The 19,811-nt window shown below is 34.7% G+C and overlaps 1 long non-coding RNA gene across 1 annotated transcript; it reads left to right on the forward strand.

Moving 5' to 3' along the window:
• The first annotated feature begins 403 nt into the window (after positions 1 to 403).
• LOC150085016 (uncharacterized) lies at positions 404 to 8,833 on the forward strand. The gene is made up of 2 exons (XR_016547089.1): positions 404 to 558; positions 8,449 to 8,833. It is a non-coding gene; the product is annotated as an uncharacterized LOC150085016 (long non-coding RNA).
• The last annotated feature ends 10,978 nt before the right edge of the window (positions 8,834 to 19,811 follow it).

The following is a 19,811-nucleotide window of genomic DNA, read 5'->3' on the forward strand; positions in this document are numbered from 1 at the left end:
TTCAGAATGCTGTTAAATCTGAATGCCTTGGAAAACAAGTATTGTGTAATGCCAAATCCCCGGTTTTGGTTTCTTCTACTAAAACAGTTCAGAATGCTGTTAAATCTGAATGTCTTGGGAAACAAGTATTGTGTAATACCAAATCCCCGGTTTTGGTTTCTTCTACTAAAACAGTTCAGAATGCTGTTAAATCTGAATGTCTTGAAAAACAAGTATTGTGTAATACCAAATCTCCCAAAACACGATTCAGAGCACCTTGCAGGACTTCTCCCAGACTGTTGAAACAGATTTCCTATGTGCAGAATAGGAAAAATATAAGACAGGAAGCTAAAAACCAACCTAGTGTATCTTCTAATAATAATAATAATAATAATAATATAGTTTTAGACAGTGAGCCGGCATCAAATGTTTCATCATCGGTGTCTGTTGTATTGCAGTCCACTGCTTCCTCAGTTTCAGGACAAAAAAAGACAGATATGTATGTAATACAAGAATCTGATGGCTTTGATGAGTCTTCTTTAAATGCTGAAGTTTTAGAATGGCTTGATGAAGTTGAAAGTAAGTAAAAATCTTCATTCTACACTAATATAATTGTACTTTGTCAGAATTGCATTTTGTTTTTATTTTAGATCTTTATTTATTTATTTATGTCTACATGCCAAGAAAAAATAAAATAATAATAGTCACATTTTTCTGAATGATACATTTCAGAAAAATGAGACTTTCTCTAGTATGTGACTGTGGGAATTTTTTAAAAGAGTTTTATGTGTTTATAATTAACAGTCATAAAAAATATAGAATTTTTTATTGTGTTTCTTCAGTCAACATCTAACACCTTAAGGTTGTGTTAAGGTGTAGTTGTATTGTTAATAATAATAATAAGGTTGAGTTAAAGTGTCTAACACCTTATTATTAATAAGATGTTAGACACTTAAGAAATATACTAGACACCTGTCTTGTATATTTCTTAAGTGACTAGCTAATCTGGCCTAAGAGATCGAGTGAAACATTGCCAGGATTTATTGAAAGTACAGAAAATCTTGTTACAGTGAACTCCTTGGGATGGTAAGTTAGAATCATTTTGTTGTCCTGAAATTTCTTTCTAATGAATAACAATGAAAATTATTTCAGAAGCATCCTTATTTGTATAAATAAATTTGCTTATTTTCTAATATATCTAAATATAATTTCTGCTTTATTTTACTTAACTATTGACTTTAAAATCAGTCATTTTGAAAGCATAATTTATTTATAAGAAATACCCCACATTCAAAATTGATAAAAATTGATTAATGCTGAACCATCCTTATTTTGTTATCACTTTCACTGGTCAACGTTTCTAGTATTATTATTAAACACTTTCAGAATTATGACGGTGCCTCCATAGCCAGGTGGGCAGGAGCAGCAGTGTGTAGCACACGCTTCTTGATTAGACCGGGGTTCGAGCCAATGCCCATCAAATATGGAGGATGCGAAAAGGTCAGGGAATGACCACCGCATATCCTCCCGGAGCAATATGGCCTTAGCTGCTAATTCTCCTAAAAACCAAATAACAAACAAACAAACAGAATTATGACTATGATAAAGTTGGGTGGCATGACCTTCAGCCATGCTAATGGTGACACTTTTTATATTTTCTTGGGTTAGCTGGGAAGCTTTAACAATAAAACTATCACTTAATTGTCCCTTGATTTACAATCACCTTACATCTGTTTTCTTTTTGCATATTAATAAATATGCAAAAAGAAAGTCAGTTTTGTTTTAAATGCTTAACTTACCCTTGTCCCTTGCATTAATATGACAATTCAAATTTAGTAAAACTTCCATTTTTTTCCTTCAAGAAAATGCTTCGATAGCTGTATTTACATGGGCCATTCATGCTTTTCAATAAAGTTTCTCTTTTGTTGAAAATGAGTACATTTTAAGTATAGATTGAGTTTGAAATAATTCGTTGTACCAAATTTTGTGACAAAATTATTCATTCAAATGCAATTTACAAAGCAATAATAATAAAGGAAGTCAGGACCTAAAAATATTTTCATTAAAATAGTATTCATTGTAATGAGATTTTACTCTTCTTGGAAGAGAAGCAGGAAAGCATCCAGTTGATATTACCACTAAAGAATATGCTGTCTTATGGCCAAAAAATAGGTAGTAATTTCTGCAGATTCAATATTATAGAGAAGTAAAAATAATTTCTAAAAAACTACAGAATGGTACTCACAGTAGAATTGAACCTAGGAAAACATTTATGATAAAAGATTTAGTCATTGAAAATGAGTAAAACATCAGTAACAGCATGTCACATGGTAATATGAATCAGGGATGTCTGATTCAAATTACCTTCTGCTCAACTGGATTTTAAAAACAGATGAAATAATTACCAATATGGAAATAATGTACAAATGGAAGTAGTCAAATAGTTTGTAAATTTCTATGCAGACATCTCATCATTTTTCTCTTGTCATTTAATTGTAAAAATGTTCACAATGCAATTATAAGTAGGGATGGTTTATGAAGTCTTCTCTAAAGAAATGTACAAAAAATTCAAATTTATTTTAGCATTAGCATTAGTAGAGGCATTTGATGCAAGAAAGCAAGCTTATGTAGCATCAGCCAAAAAAAAAAAAAAAAAACCCACTTCCACTTCACCCCTCTGTTCGTTCAAAATACCTGTCCAGCTGAGCCTTAAACTTATTTAGGCTATCAACCTCCACCACAAGGGATGGAAGTCTGTTCCACCAACCAACCACCCGCTGGCTAAAGGCAAATTTCCGCACGTCTATCCTACATCTGTCTTTCCTCAATTTGAATTTATGCCCTCTCAGGTGATTTTTCTGAGCTAGAGGAAGAATCCCATCAGCATTGAGCATGCTTAAACCATTCAAGGCTTTATACACCTCTATAAGATCACCTCGCTGGTGCCTAGTCTCCAGACACTGTAATTTGCAAAACTTAAGCCTTTCTTCGTAAGAGCACCCCTTTGTTCCATTCACTAATCTTGTTGCCCTTCTCTGTACTCGTTCCAGCAGCTCTACATCCTTCTTGAAATGAGGCCTCCAGACCTGTATACAGTACTCTAGGTGTGGCCTGACCATCGCCTTATACAATGGAATAATCACCTCCTTATCCCTGCTGGAAAAATTCCTGTATATCATGGACAATACTCCATGAGCTACTCTTGCAGCCCGTCTGCACTGCTCAGAGAACTTCATATCTGCCTGCACAACCACCCCCAAGTCCCTTTCATTCTCTACCACTGTCAGTGTTGTACCACAGAGTTGATACGTTGCTCTGGGGTTGCTGTTTCCCATGTGTAGTACTTTACATTTGTCAATGTTAAACTTCATTTGCCACCTCTCAGCCCATCTGCTCAACCTTTCCAGATCCTGTTGCAGCAGCATAGTGTCAGTAGTGTCCTTGACAACCCTGCCAACCTTTGTATCGTCTGCAAACTTGGACATTAAGCCCGATATACCATCATCAATATCATTTATAAATACAGAAAACAATAATGGACCCAACACTGAGCCCTGAGGGACTCCACTAATAACATCAGTCCACGATGAGCAGTGTCCATTGATTACCACTCTCTGTCTTCTCCCCCTCAACCACCCCTTTATCCATAGCAGCAATTTGCCTCCAATGTCACACTGCTCCAATTTGTGTAGCAGTCTTCCATGTGCAACAGTATCAAAAGCCTTTCTAAGATCCAAGTATATAATATCAAAGTTATTCCCTGCATCCAGTTCTTTTGTGACTGCATCATAGTATCCAATCAAGTTGGTCAGGCAAGACTTCCCCTTAACAAAACCATGCTGTGTCTGAGCTATAACTGAAGTCTTGTCTAAATGATCCTGCAGTGCTTCTTTAACTAGTGCCTCCATTAATTTTCCTGGAACAGAAGTTAAGCTCACAGGTCTATAATTAATTGTGTCAGCCTTTGATCCTCCTTTGTGAATTGGGGTCACATTTGCACATTTCCAGTCTATGGGTACCTCCCCTGAGTCCAAGGAAGCTCTCATAATTATGGCTAAGGATTTGCTTACTTCCTTTGCTGCCTCCTTTAATATAACTGGATAGATCCCATCCACCCCGGGTGCCTTTCTTGTGTTTATCTTCAACAGTTTCTCCTCCACTTTACTCCCAGTTATTTCAAGATTCTGTAGCTTACTGCTAGAGTTGAATACACCTCTGGCATTCCCCTCGCTGAATACCTCCTCATGTCTGAATGTCGATGCAAAATATTCATTTAGTTTGTTAGCTACCTGAGCAGGATCATCAACACTTGACCCATCAATATCAAGTGGACCAATCTGATTCATCCCCTTCCTTCTAGAATTTACATAAGTAAAGAACTCTTTGCTGTTTTTCTTTGCATCCCTTGCCAAGGATTTCTCGTAATCTGCCTTCGCCTGCCTAACCTCCTTTGTAACTTGGTTGCATATCAACTTGTATCTATCATAGGCTTCTGTGTCATGTGTTAATTTGTATGTATCCCATGCATTTTTCTTCTCTGCCATATGCCTCATTAGTTCATCTGACATCCATTTTGGCCTAAACCTTGAACAATATTTCTTAGTTGGTATGTAAAGCCTAGTAGCTTCCAAGATAAGTTCTTTGAATGCTTCCCATTTTGAATTTGCTGTTGGTAACATCATCAGTTGGTCCCACTGTATAGAATTTAAATACTGTCTCAGTCCATCGTAGTCTCCTTTACGGAAGCAATAACCCTTCCCTTTACCCCTAATGGTAGTTACCTCTTTGAGTAAATCCCACTTCAGCACACTGTGATCACTGCCACCTAGTGGTTCATTTATCTGCAGATTGTTAATGCATGAAGAATCACTGCTGATAATCAAATGAAGAGTATTACTCCCTCTAGTTGCCTCCCGAACATGCTGATGTAGAAAACAATCATCCAATAAATCCACAAAAGCCCTGCTAGTGTGTGAGTAACCAGCCACCAAAATCCAGTCAATATCTGGGAAATTAAAATCTCCCATTATAAGACACTCTGATTTACTGGCCCACTCTATTTCCCTGTACAGTTCCTTATTATACTCATTAGAGTCATTAGGCCTATAGCACACTCCTACTCTCAATTTTGATCTCCCAATGTTTATGTCACACCAAACTGACTCCACACTGCACTGTCCAGCGATGTCGACTGGCTTCACTTCCTTGGTTTTTATGTGTTTCTTAACTAATAGCATAACACCTCCCCCCTTCCTATCCTGTCTATCCTTTCTGTAGACGTTGTACTCCCCAAATTGCAGTTCCTCATCCCTTATATCTGTGTGACACCACGTCTCTGATATCCCAACAATATCTGCCTTCGATGTTTTGAGCAATACCTCAAATTCATCAAATTTATTTACTAAACTCCTAGCATTGGTGTACACGCAAGTATACCTGCACCTGTTTCTATTCTTAGCTACCCTAACACAACCCATGTGTTTACTTGTACCGCAATGGCTCCCAGCAGTCTCTGAAATACCATGCATCTTGTTTTTCAGGCTTCTGCTCATTCTAATAGAAGCAGTGCAAGAATCTCTTTCACCTCTGCCAGTGGCTACTGTCAATCTATTGGTCTTTGTCTCCCCCCAAGCTAGCAGTTTTCCGACCCACCTAACACTGCCTCGATAGCATCAGCAATATATTTATCTCTTATCTATTGAACATTACCTGTACAGTTTCAGAACTGTATATTTTTATTGTTATTCATATCATTTTCTAAGGGAACACCCCTAAAACACCATTGGCTAATGTGTTCTCCCTCCCTTTTTGCTGTTATCTCCTAAAAAAGTGTAACATAAAATAGGGATAAATAAATAAACTATTATTATTATATTATGTTTTAGTTATTTGAGGGAAAATGTTATAACCAGAACTGATGGCTGTAGTCATTTTCAGCAAAGAAATTTCACATAAACATCTATCTGTTTTCAATGGTAAAAAATATTTTAAAAAATAAGAATAATCAGATGCATAGTGAAACGTTTATTCATACTAGTTACACGTTTTCTTATTTTATTTATATTTTTTATTATTACAGTAAACTCTTTAAAATCCAGTGCCATAGGGGATTGAGAGGTGCTAGAATTTTCCAGTTTAGAGAAGTACGCCTATTGGTTGAGCAGTTTTATATAAATATTAAGCACATTTTATTTAAATGTTAAATGGGTAATTATCCATTAATACACCTAATATCATTTTCCTGGTGTTTTTAGATCTGAAGATAAGGATGGGCAAAGTGACAGCCATTTTTGGCAACAGTGTGTGATGGAGTTCCTGTTCAAATTGGGTGAACATTTAGCCACATCTATCCTTTGAAAACTGCTGGCAATCTATAGGGGCCAGACAGTTGATCATAGTAATGCTCAGAGGTGGCTCCAACAAGTCAGGGAGATGATTTCAACATCAAAGACAAACCAAGAGTCAGAAGACTAATCAATCCTCACATGAGAGATGATAGCTGTGAGGAAAGAGATCTGTGAAGATCATCTGGAGAGGTTTGGTACTAGTGATCCTGAGTGCTTTAAAGGGTCATCACATGTGGCGAAACATGGCTCTTCCATTATGACCCACAAACCAAACAACAATCCATGATATGGGCACCCCCAATTTCACCTGTAAACAGAAAGCCAAAACTTTCCAAATCATCAACAGAACTTATGGCCACCTTCTCCTGGGATCAGAATGGCATAATTTTTATTGATTTCTTGGTAAGTGGAACAACCATCAACCTTAATTGAGCTCTGAAAACCAAAAGACCTGAACTGAATTAGCAGGACATCAGGTTTCATCAGGATAATGCAAGGCCTCACACAGCACAGATGACACTGTCAAAGATTGCCCAGCTGGGGTGGAGCATAATGCCTTATTCACCCTATAGCCCTGACCTTGCCTCATCAGATTTTTGTTTGTTTGGTAGACTGAAGGTATATCTGCATAATAAGGTGTTTGAGATTGACATGGAATTCATTTCTGACATTAAACATTGGTGTAAACTTCAGCCTCCTGATTTTTACCAAAATGCCTTCACTGCCTGGAAAGAATGCTGGAGAAAATGCAATGAGTGTTGGTGATTCTTATATTGAGTGATATTTTCGCAAAGTTGAAAGATTGTATTTTATGTATGTATAGTGTGGTTACAATATCTCAGATAATAAAGATGTTACAGCTTATAGTGCATTACTTATTGCCCTCCCCTTTGTGCATTATCATATCATATCAGTCCATATAATTTAAATCAGAAGGCTGCAAATGATGAAAATGCCTTCCATTTTCCAGAGTTGCCTAAATGTCCCATTTTATAACAACTGATTTTGGGTGATCAAATGCTGCTTTGCTGCATGACAAAGTTATTCTTTCTGTGACATCCACTGCCTTTCATTTCCTGAAGAGATTTTTCTTTGTGTTGAAAGCTAGTCCAAGAATCAGTGACCACCAGCTCATTGAGAGTGGTTTCAAAATTTTTGAAACAGCAGAATAAGCCGGAGAGAGTAACCATTGAATGAGAAAATCTATTTCAATTGGAAGAGCATACTTGCACAAAGATTGCCAAAGGGTTTCTGTGGCTGCCCATATGAACCATTCAGGGCGATAGAAACTTCAGTGTCATCAGTTTGATTGGGTTTAATCTTTAGCATTAGCATTAGTAGAGGCATATGATGCAAGAAAGCAAGCTTATGCAGCATCAGTCAAAAAAAAAAAAAAACCACTTCCACTTCACCCCTCTGTTCATTCGAAATACCTGTCCAGCTGAACCTTAAATTTATTTAGGCTATCAACTTCCACAACAAGGGATGGAAGTCTATTCCACCAACCAACTACCCGCTTGCTAAAGGCAAATTTCCACACATCTATCCTACATCCGTCTTTCCTCAATTTGAATTTATGCCCTCTCAGGTGACTATTCTGAGCAAGAGGAAGAATCCCATCCGCATTGAGCATGCTCAAACCATTCAAGGCTTTATACATCTCTATCAGATCACCTCGCCGGTGCCTAGTCTCCAGACACTGTAAATTGCAAAAACTTTAAAATTTCCTCAGTTTCATTCTCCTGAGATTAGCACTTGATGGCAGAAGTAATTGGATATAAGCTATAAATGGATATAATAAATAAATGATATAAATTAATATATTCATTTATTTAGCACGGTACATTCAGGAATAAATTCAGTAAATATAGCTTTTCTACTATATTAAATGCTTGATGTTTAAATCCTTAGGAATATTTTTCCAGCATTTCAGTGCCTATTACAATCAAGATAAATCCAACTGCTTGGTACCTTAAAACATTTTTTAATAAACACATTATACATTAATATATGAACTGCAACATTTAAAAAGTTGATTATTAAAAGAGAACTGTAAAATGACTTATAAGTTGAATATTTTTATTAAAATAAAAATCATGCTTTTTTAAATTTTATTCCAAAGCACAAGCATCACAGAGTCAACGGTGTACTCCAGAAGAAATTGCTAAGAAGCGGCAAGAGGCAATTGCAAGGAGAAAATTAAAACAAAAAGAAAGGTATATTCAGTCGCAGCTTGGAGCACAAAAGCGGATCAGCAGGTCGAGATCTTCGCAAAACATAAAATAATTGCATTGTTTTGTATTTCTGAATCACAAAAGAATAGACTTGTGCAAAACAAGTAAAAATGATCAGTATAGCATAAAAATGTGATTTAACAAACAGATGCACAGATTGAAAAAGAAAAAGCACACACACATACATACATACATACAGGGTATCTAAAAAGTCAAGGCCCTTTCAATAACATTGATATTCTATGTATGTAAATAATAATTGGATTATTTTTTCATATGAGAAGTGTCTTTTCATGCCAACTGCTGAGTTTCTTTTAAATAATTGGTAGCGATTCCATTTCCCATTTGAACAGTAATATATTTTTTTAACTTTCCAGCATTAAAAAAAGTATATGTATATAATAAAACTTCAGGTTTACACAAAAGAAACTAAAAACTAATTTTTACATATATTGTTAACTAAGTGTAGCAAAAGATATTTAAATGTTGATTATAAGGTTGTTTCAAAGAAATTATCATCAAATTTTAATTTTAGTATTGGTGGTGGTGACAGTTAAGTATCTTTTTTATATCACTGGTTTCTTGTTTGTCTTGGACTGGAACTGATTATGTAAAACTACATTCCTGTTGCCTGTTGAGTTTTTCTGCTCCATGTAAAGTGAAGTGCCTTTTTACATTTGTACATAATGACAATTTGCATGCACACGTGCATGTTCCACACAAATAGAGTTTGAACAATCCTGTATATAAAAAGATCACAGTAAAGAGTCAAATTAAATTGTCACATGTATTATAATAAAAATTAACATCAATAAATTTGAATATAAAGAACTTCCTTAGCTTATTTTATTTCGTAAAGTTTCAAAAGCATCCCCTGCCATCTACACAAGATCAAACTGAGGCTTTTATCACACCATTTTGGAAGGGCAGTGAGTACAGGCAACAATGAAATGTTAAGGAGAGTGATATGTTATAATGAAATATGTATAGTAAACTTCCATTAGAACACTTTGGAAGGAACATCCCAAGGAGCACTATAAGCAGGGACCATCCCATCCTTTTTTGGAGGCTATTTTTTTTTAATTTTTATCAATATTTTGGAAGATAATTGTTGATTTTATTTTTTTTTAGCTTCTTTTGCAGTGTTTATGAAGAAATGTTTTTTTGGTATACCTTCAGCCTTTTCCTTTGCTTCAAAAGAATTAAAAATTTTAAAAGATTTATTAAATAAAACTAAATTAAACTAAATCTTATATATATATATATAGTATTCAAATAATAATGATGTCATTAATTAAATTTATTGATGTCATGTTGAACACAAAAGACACTAATTACTGCACCAATAAGGATAGGAGATGAATAAAATTGAATTAAAAAAAAAAAAAAAAAACTAGGAGAGTGCGAAAAACAAACTACCCAATTAACAATTCCTAGAGTTTAATCTTTACCATTCCTTTCCCAAAATCAAGAGGAATGAGGGTTATATTCAGGTTTCCTTCATGAGGTCTTGAAAAAAAGTTATTTAAGTGAGCAAGTATTTGATTTTAGCACTGTGCTCATTCATAGGTTTGAACATGGGACCAGAAGAAAAGAGCATTAAAAGTAGGTTGGTCCTATAAGTGGGAGTTTACTGTATACAAAAGTAGAATATATGCTGAAATAAAAATGTATGTATTTTACACTACTTTGTTGAAATCAGAAAGAATATTTGGCACTTGTGAAAGTTCAAAGTTTTTTTGTTATGAAAGTTTGTTATTCCTGTGCTGTATTATTTGAATTTTTGGTACTGTATTTTCAAAACATCTTGGGTATCATTAGAAAGTGCTATCTGCAAAGGAGACAATATCTTGGCAAGTTTTAAATACTTTTTGTAAGTGCCTTCCAAATATTCTTTATGATTTCATTGCAGCATACTATAAAATATTTACATGTGATGTTATCTCAGGAGTGTTCGACCCACAGGCTGTGTGCAGTCCACTCCTTTACATTGTGTAGCCTGTGGCCATGGGCAACCTTCAAGTGTTATGCCCCCCCCCCCTCAAGTGTAAAACTAGTGTAGGAAAGTATAGTAATAGTATTCAATATATAGTGCAAGATGAAGTCACAGGCTTTTTTGCTGCACTGGCAAAAAAAAAAAGTAGATAAAAAATACAAATTATATGCTTCCCTCCTCACACAGGTTGACCTTTGAATTTATTCAACCTGTCAGCCTCAACTACCTGTGAGGACAACTTGTTCCAGCAATCAATGACTCACTGCCTAAAAGAAAACTTACAATCTAATCTAAACGTCACTCATCCCCTGTAATTTCAGTTTATGGCCCCTAGTTCTGGAATTTATAACAGTGAAAATGCCCCCTTCATTCATTTTACTAACCCCTTCTCAAAGTCTTATAAAACTCAATCAGGTCACCTCTGAGGTACTTGGTTGCCAAGCTCTGTAGCAGCCTGCATAATCAAAGCCTTTGCTCATATCGTCACGCTTTTGCTGAACTCACCATGCTAGTTGCCCATTTTTGGACCCTTTCGAGAAGCTCAACTTCTTTTTCAGTTGGGGTCTCCATACTTGGATACAATATTCTAATGTGGTCTTACAATTGCATTATACAGTGGGATTATGACCTCTCTATCTTTGCAGGATACCGTTTGATAAATCATCGATAGGAGACCATGAGCTTTCCTGGCTGCCTGCTTACACTGCTGAGAAAACTTCATATCTGCCCGTATCATAACTCCCAGATCTCTTTCTTCCTCCACTGCTTTTAATTCAAACCCACAAAGTGTATAATTTATTTTGGGGTTGCTATTCCCCAATTTACTTAATAATATTCAATTTTTCTATAATTGCTTTCTCATGTATCATACTCAGAATTTAGCAATATTATTATAACCATAATAATATTGTTTTTAGTATTATATAACAGTTGGTGTAGCTTCATGTTTAATTATTAAATGTAAAAGAAAAAACTAACTACAAACGTAGGTAAAAAAAATCAAATTCTATTTTTAAAAATGTATAATTAGTGGCAAGGTAGTTAGTTGTCTTGTAGCCTTCAACCTGCTTGCCACAACAACCCATGACCAGCATTTTATCTTTTGACCCCTATCCAAAAAAAGATTGGATGCCTTTGTGTCATCATAGTTAATTTATATCAAACTGGAGCTGTAGAACAAGAACTACTTCTAGGTTTCTGAATGGGTGAAACTTAAGAATCATATAAAAAATTCACCATCTATAAATACTGCTAGGAAGTATGACATCTTTAATTTTGTGAGTATGCATGTGTATGTTTTTTCATGTGAAGGTGCAAAGGATTATGAATCCTTATATTCACATAGTGAAGGTTGCTTCAATACAGTAAATAAAATTTACTCTGTAAATAAAGAATTTTTTAAATCTTTTTATTATATTTTTATTATATTGGTACCATGCAACTCTTGAACAAATAGTTTTTGTTAACAGCTTCTTGCCAGATTATGTAAATTAATGGATATTTAGTGGGTATTGTGTTGTGCCATATAAGTTTTTTTCAGATTACTATAGATTACACTGGTCACACATTTTGTCACATGAACATTTCTAATTTTTTCTAATTTTTTATGTATTTTTTTTCTGAATTCAAAAATGCAAAGAGAATTTCTCTGTTTTGCACAATTTTTATGTGACAAGCAAATTTTGATATAAATACAGTAACAAAATAGTAAGAGTGTAGTTTTACAAAATGAATAAATGTGTAGAAAGGGTTGTTCTATGTGGTTTGACAGGAAGACAGAGGCATGTTCAAACTTCTGTGAAACTATACTTGTAGTAGATGGCTGTTCAAACAAGTTCAGATCTGATGTAATATTGCTTACATCCACAGAGTAGACTGTTCCCTCAGTTGTGTGCTGGATGGCACTTGGTTAAAGTCATTATTGTTTGTGATCCTCTTCATTAAGTGTTGTGTATACTTTTTTAAAATGTTTGTGTATTTACAACCTAACATGTCTTGTAAATGTGTCAATCATCCTAATAGTTTTTATTATACATGTGGTGACTTTTAAAGAGAAAAGAAAAGTTTCACAGAGATGAAACTTCACTCCTCTAGTTAAAAAAAAGCTTACAAACTTTATTTTTGATGTAAAGTGGGTAATCACGATAGGTCTGGAGCCTCATTTCTGCTGTATCAGTTTTGTTAAATCACTTACTTCCTGGTGAAATGGAGCTCACCATCATGTGCCATTTGCAGTTCCTATGATTTGTAGGGAACCAAAAGACCGTTCTACAGGTTGTTATTTTTGTTTAATAAATATTTCAGAGATTTCCTCTAAATCAAAGTGTACCATAAAATATACCACATACCAAACAAAAGTCCCATAAAATATACCATTGGCTATAAGACCTATTTCATACAGCGAAGAATATAAAACCATGAGAAACTCTTTCAATTTGAATGAAGAAGATGAACCAGATGATTTTGGGTTTAATGGTGAGACTCAGAATGACCATGGAGAAGACCAAGTTAGTGGCCCCACATGTGAAGTGATATTTTCATCCTCGGAACTGCACTTAATATCACAAGAGGAACTAAATGATATTGTTCGTGATCTGAACTTATCTAAAAATCAAGCTGAACTTTTGGCTTCTTGGCCGAAAGGATAAAATCTGCAAGAGGACATAAAAATATGCTATTTTGTCAAGAAGGCAATTTGGTTTACTGCAGTGATGTAAATTCTCTAATGGAAACTGCAGGACATCTGTATAATCTTGCTGAATGGCAGTTACCCTTTGATTCCTTGAAAGTGACATTGCTACATAAAATGAAATTTTTATTATCAGTACCCTTAGCATATGCTGCAAATATGAAAGAAACCTATAATAATATGAAACTTCTCTTGACAAGCACCAAGTATGAGCAGTTTTCTTTTATTACCACCACTACATATTGGCACCTCCGTGGGCAGGAGTGGCAGTGCATAGCACACGCTTCTTGATTAGACCGGAGTTCGAGCCCATGACAACCAAATACGAAGGATGCGGAAAGGTCAGGAAATGACCATCACATATCCCGGAGCAATATGGCCTTAGTTGCTAATGCTCCTAAAAAAAAAAACAAATAATAAATAAATAAATAAATAACCACTACATATTAAATTTGGCTTAGCAACTAAGCAATGTCAAAAGCAATGGATCAAAATAGAACAAGTTTGTTTTCTTTACCTGAAAGAGAAATTTACTGGATTCAGTGAGAACAAAATCAAGGAGGGCCTATTTGTGAATAAGGAAACTGATGAAAGATAGATATTTTGAAGAATAGTCAAATTAAGTTGAATGAACTGAATGGAATTTGCTTAAAAAAGTTATTGAAATTTTTGGAAAATTTCAAAGTTGAAAATTACCAAGAAATAGTCAGTTTCTCAAGGCCTAGGAAGTTATGGAATGTAATATGTCCTTTAAGCCTCATTTCTTGGATTCACATTTGGACTTCTTTCCGAGAAAACCTATGAGCTATCAACGATGAGCACAGGGAACATTTCCATGTATTCCAACTATTTCCACAATGGAAAAGAGGTACTAGGGCTAGCATGCTGTCTGATTATTGTTGGATGCTGAGGAGGGATGTTTCACAGGCAAAATACAACAGGAAATCATTAGGAGCCACATTCTAGTTCAGTTAAAGATGACAAGTACATCTTTAAAAAAAAAAAGTGTTTTCTAGTGCAACCTATTTTAATGTTTGCATAAAACCGAAATCACATTACAACTGTGGGTGATAGACAAAAACTGATTTAATATTTTAAATAGTTTGAAATTAACAAAAATATGCTGAACATATACTGTATTAGAATATGAATCTAAATGATATTTAGATTCATATTTTAATACTAAACTTTATACTCTTTGCTAATAAATAGTGAATTACAACAGAGATTATATTAAGTGTCTGAATTTATAGACTGCCTTCTTGCCATTTTCTGTGTGACATTAAGTTCTTTAGAGACAAAATATCTATTTAACCTTTTCTGGAGTATATATATATTTGTAGAATAATCAGAGAAATTTATCACAGTATGGTACGTAGAACGCTTCTGTATGGCATGAGTGTCATACAGAAGTGTTCTATGTACCATACTGAGGTAAATTTTTCTTATTCTTCTACAAATATTGAAGTAGAATGTATTAAGCATTGTAGCTCTGTTTATACTATAAAAGGAGTGTGTGTGTATATATACATACACTTGTTATATACTTTGTGTTGTAACCTGAGGAACAAGTACATATGTATTTTTAAGGTTTTCTGAAATAATGCCTCAAATTCTGTAGGAAATGCTGCCATCTCTTTATCTATGTTTCTAAGTAATTGTGGATATAGTTTATAATAGATGGCAGTGTGAAAATATATTGTAAGAAATCAAGCCTGTCAGTTGTCTGCTTTTGACTTACAAAAGTGAAAATTCTCTGCAATTCAATTCCATACAAAGGGTACTAGGAAAGTTTTGCAATATGACGCAACAATGAATCACAGGAAGCTGCTTGTTGCTGCATGTCGAGACATGTTCATACGTGCATAGTAGCCGCCGCGCCAAGTCGATGGGCTCAGTTATTCATTAGTAGTGAGAGTGTAAAGTGCTTGCGATGGCATCGTGGTCACGAAATGAGATAAGGACAGTTTTGCGGTATAATTTCGTGCGTGGTTTAACCATAGACCAGTGCTTAGAAGAAATGACTCTTGCATTAGATGATGATTGTCCACATCGTACAACGATATTCAGGTGGTATAGAGAATTCCAAAGGGGAAATTTCACTCTGGAGGATTCTGAGAGGCCGGGAAGGCCACGAACGTCAGTTACGGAGGAAAACGTTACTGCTGTGAGGAAAATGCTTGACGAAAACAGGCGAGTGACCTACCAACAGATAGAGGATACTTTGGGCCTAAATGCACCAGAAATTCGTTCGATTCTGCAAGATCATTTGCACGTGAAGAAACTTTGTTCTCTCTGGGTGCCGCATCAACTGACTGAAGAGCAGATGACACGACGTGTGACTTGGTGCTGGGAGATGTTAAAAAAAGTTTGATAAGGGCCATCTCGGTATGTGAACAACATCGTGACAGGTGACGAGACTTGGCTGTACTATTACGATCTGCCGACCAAGGCTCAAAACAAAGTTTGGGTCTTTGATGATGACGACACACCCGTAATTGTCAGAAAATCCCGATCTGTAAAGAAGAAAATGATAGCTGTATTTTTCAAATCGAGTGGAATTGTGGAACGTGTCATTTTGGACACGCAGAAGACAGTCACAGCTAAGTGGTATACTGAACAATGCCTGCCTAAAGTCATTGGATCTATGAAGAACCTGCGGCCAAGTCAAGAATGGACACCTGGTACCTCCAATCACGATAATGCTCCAGCTCACCGCGCCAAAGCCTGCACCGAATATTTAACCACGACAGGACTGAAACTTCTCGAGCACCCTCCCTACAGTCCAGACCTTGCTCCCTGCGACTTTGCACTGTTCCCGCATGTGAAAATGAAGCTAAAAGGGAGGCAGTTTTCCAGTGATGAGGACCTTCTACAGGCTTGGGACAACGAGTGTGCTTTACTCCCTAGTGAAACTTGGCAGAACTGGTTTAAAGATTGGTTTCGGAGGATGGAGAGGTGTATTGAATGTAGAGGAAATTACTTTGAAAAAATTAAATAAACAAAGCTGTATTGCAAAACTTTCCTAGTACCCTTTGTACATTGATTATATTGAATCAAATGATATATAAATAGATGTTGAAGAGAGTATAATACTCTCTTCAACATCTATTTATGTATCACTTGCTTCAATTTAAAATAAACTGCAATGAGTTTTATACAATTTTACATTAAAATTAAACACTTTTTCACAACCTAAACTTATTCCTGGAATTAATGTTACCTGTAATCCAGCAAAAACTAAAATAAAATAATAATAAATGTGGACAGACTAGTCATTCTGACTCCAGGATTACTGCTACCCATATGCAATACCTTGCATTTGTGTATGTTATACCTCAATTGCTACCACTTCTCAGCTAGATCTTGTCGTTAAATCCTCACTCCTATCATTAACCACCCTGCCAGCTTGGCACCATCTGCAAACTTAGACATTAAACCTGATGTCTTCAATGTCGTTAATAAATATTTAAAATAATAAGGGACCCGGCACCAAACCCTTTGCTAATAAAATTAGTCCAAGAAGAGCAGTGTCCATTAATAAACACCCTTTGCCACTGAACCATCCCTTTATCCATAGTGGTAACTTGCCTTTAATGCTACACTGCCCCAATCTGTACCGTAGTAGTCTTTCATGTGTAACAGTATCAACAGCTTTTCTGAAAGCTTTTAACATGGGCATTAAAAATTTACCTAAGCCAAGTATTGCATTATGTATATATATATTTTTTTTATTATAATAAATTTGGGAATCATGATAATGTACTGCTTTGTATCTTTCCTACTTACTGTGTTGCAATTCTTTACTTTTGATATTTTTTTATTTTATACGATAAAGTTCTTTATTGTATAAAATCTCAATTATCCTACTCTAATTGGTTACCTTACAAGAAACTATGGATGGAATGTGTGCATTCAGCCAAGGCAATTCCAAATTTGTTTCCAATACTTCATAATTTTCACACAAAGATTTAGCATGGATAAGTCAACACTAATTGATTTAAATATACTGTACAGATAATACTGAGAGAAAAAGAAATGACAAGCTGTTTTACCTCTGTTCATAAAAGAAGTAGAATTAAAAAAATTTGATCTGGTGTCTTTTTTTTTTTTTTGCAAGTAAAAGGACTGTTTTCAAAATGGAATTTTTATTGTGACTTCATATACATATCCATTAAATTTGAGAAAAATATGCATTCGTTTAGGGATGATTTATCTCAAGAAATTAAAAAGACAACTTAAAATTTTTATCACTTAATTTAAAAATATTCACTTAAAATATACAAATTAAATACATTTATATTTAGTACAGCTGAAATATGACTATTGCTCTGAACAGATAGTGGTTCCCTTTTTTCCCCCCAGCAATATACATAATTTACTAGATCATAAAATGACTGTTCCCTGAAGGAAATTATTTACCAATTACAAGTACCGTATTTTCTATATAAGATGCACCGAATCAAGATGTACCATGTTTTAGAAAGCAAATTTGGAAAAAATATTTTATTGCATATGTTTGAAACAATTCACTAGTGCTTGCAACAAACTCTGAATTAGCAAAAAATGGCAACTCTTGAAGGTATTACCAATATGAGATTTATCTCATATTGTTAATACCTTCAAGAGTTGCCATGATATTGCACTACTTCAAATAAGTAACGTTTCACCAAAGGAGATTATTTTACTTATTCTCAGCGGATACCACCACCCAGACAGCACCGTTTCGGAGCTATTTGGCCCTTCTTCGGTGGTTAGGTAGGTACCCTAGTGATGCAATGATAACAAACAGTTATGAAGTATAACTACACAATATGAGAGATGCCTGATGGTGTATAAAGTGAATTTAGACTGAACCACTTAAGCTTCAGGCTGTGAGAGAATTAGACAACGCACAAGTTAGTGCAAATGCACCCACCCACCAAAGAAGGGCCAAATAGCCCGGGAATGGTGCCGTCTGGGGTGGTATCTGCTGAGAATAAGTAACAATAGTCTTTTCCTTTGGTGAAGCATTACTTATTCAAAGTAGCGCAATATCATGGCAACTCGTGAAGGCATTCATAATATGAAATTTAACTAAAATGATGCTGATTTTACTAATTCAGAGTTTGCTCCATACTAATATGCTGTGTTTGCACTAACTTGTACATTGTCTAATTCTCTCTCAGCCTGAGGCTTCAGCCCTTAAAGTGTTTCAGTTTAGAACACCAATAACTTCTTATCATGACTGCCACATTCATCATTACTACTAGGTCTCAACTTTCACTTTCTCCAGAGTGCAATATCTGTAGAAAGTGAATAAAAAATTTATATTTCAGTCTTTTAGAAAAATTTTTCAAGCCAGCACTAATTTCATTAAAATTAGGCCAATAGAAATCCTACAATTACTATTTCTTTGTCCATTTATCTATTTGGAATGATTTATTAATCTTCCTCAAATTTCATTAAAATCGCACCAATAGAATCCATATATTGTAGCTGAAACAGTGGATATTACGTGTGCTAATTAGAGGAATGAAAAAGAATATGGCAGATGTGCAGAAATGAAATTTTTCAGTTGATACACTTCTGTTAAAAAAAAATACCCAAGTTTTTTTTTGAAACATAATGCAGTGTGCACATTAACTTATTTAATCATTTGCACACCTGTGAAATTTTTGGCTGCTTCAGTTGTTCTGCTCGTCAATTTTCACTCCACACACACACACAAAGGGTTTGTTAATGAACATACCTAATGGTTGTAATTGGCTAAGAATCACAGCTAACTTTATTTAATTCAGCAATCATCCTTTTTCTCGCCTTCATTACTATGACAAACTGGTTGCACAATAAAATCTGCCAGCCTTTTCAGAAGACTTATCATTATGATCAGGAGACCATAATTTCTGTAGCCACAGCTATATCCTATGGTCCAGAAAATATAGTATATATCCTTAAATACAAATATTAGGTCAACCATACAAGTTAGGCTGCCCACATTAATGTAAATTTAACTTCATTTGTAATAACTACAACTTGAATGCTACTGTCAGAATATTAATTTTGATTATTTTAATTCTGTTTCAAATTTTCATTTGAAACAGAATTAAAAATTTTTTTTTTTATTTTTAAGTTTTTTTTTCTGCTGACCTAATTTGAAAATAATTAGCTATACATTTTTTATTCAAATTTTTTGTAATGACTAATCATATATAGAACCAGATTCTGTATACTTCAAAATTAATTCACAGAAATTTGTCTTTTGGTAATTTATTTCCATACCCACAGAAATTATTAAATCCTATTGTGTTTTGCAACTCTAAATACAAAGATGATACTCAAGACTAGCAAAATAGCAGAGATTTACACCAAGCAGTAAGCACAAGATGCCAAAAAAAAAAAAAACAGACCTAAACATATTAGAAATGTCAAACTAACACACAAACAAATATTTACATTTGTGCTAGGTTTCATGAGCTCTATAATCCTGCAATAAAAAAATTAAACACTGAATTTTCTCTGACTTTCCATTTTGTAGAGTATCCACAAATCAGAAAGTTGGGGAAATCAAAACAGATTAGCCAAAA

The sequence above is a fragment of the Mastigoproctus giganteus genome, chromosome 6 (genome assembly GCF_048544385.1).
Source record: "Mastigoproctus giganteus isolate SK-2022 chromosome 6, ASM4854438v1, whole genome shotgun sequence".
In the NCBI taxonomy this organism is placed as follows: domain Eukaryota; kingdom Metazoa; phylum Arthropoda; class Arachnida; order Uropygi; family Thelyphonidae; genus Mastigoproctus; species Mastigoproctus giganteus.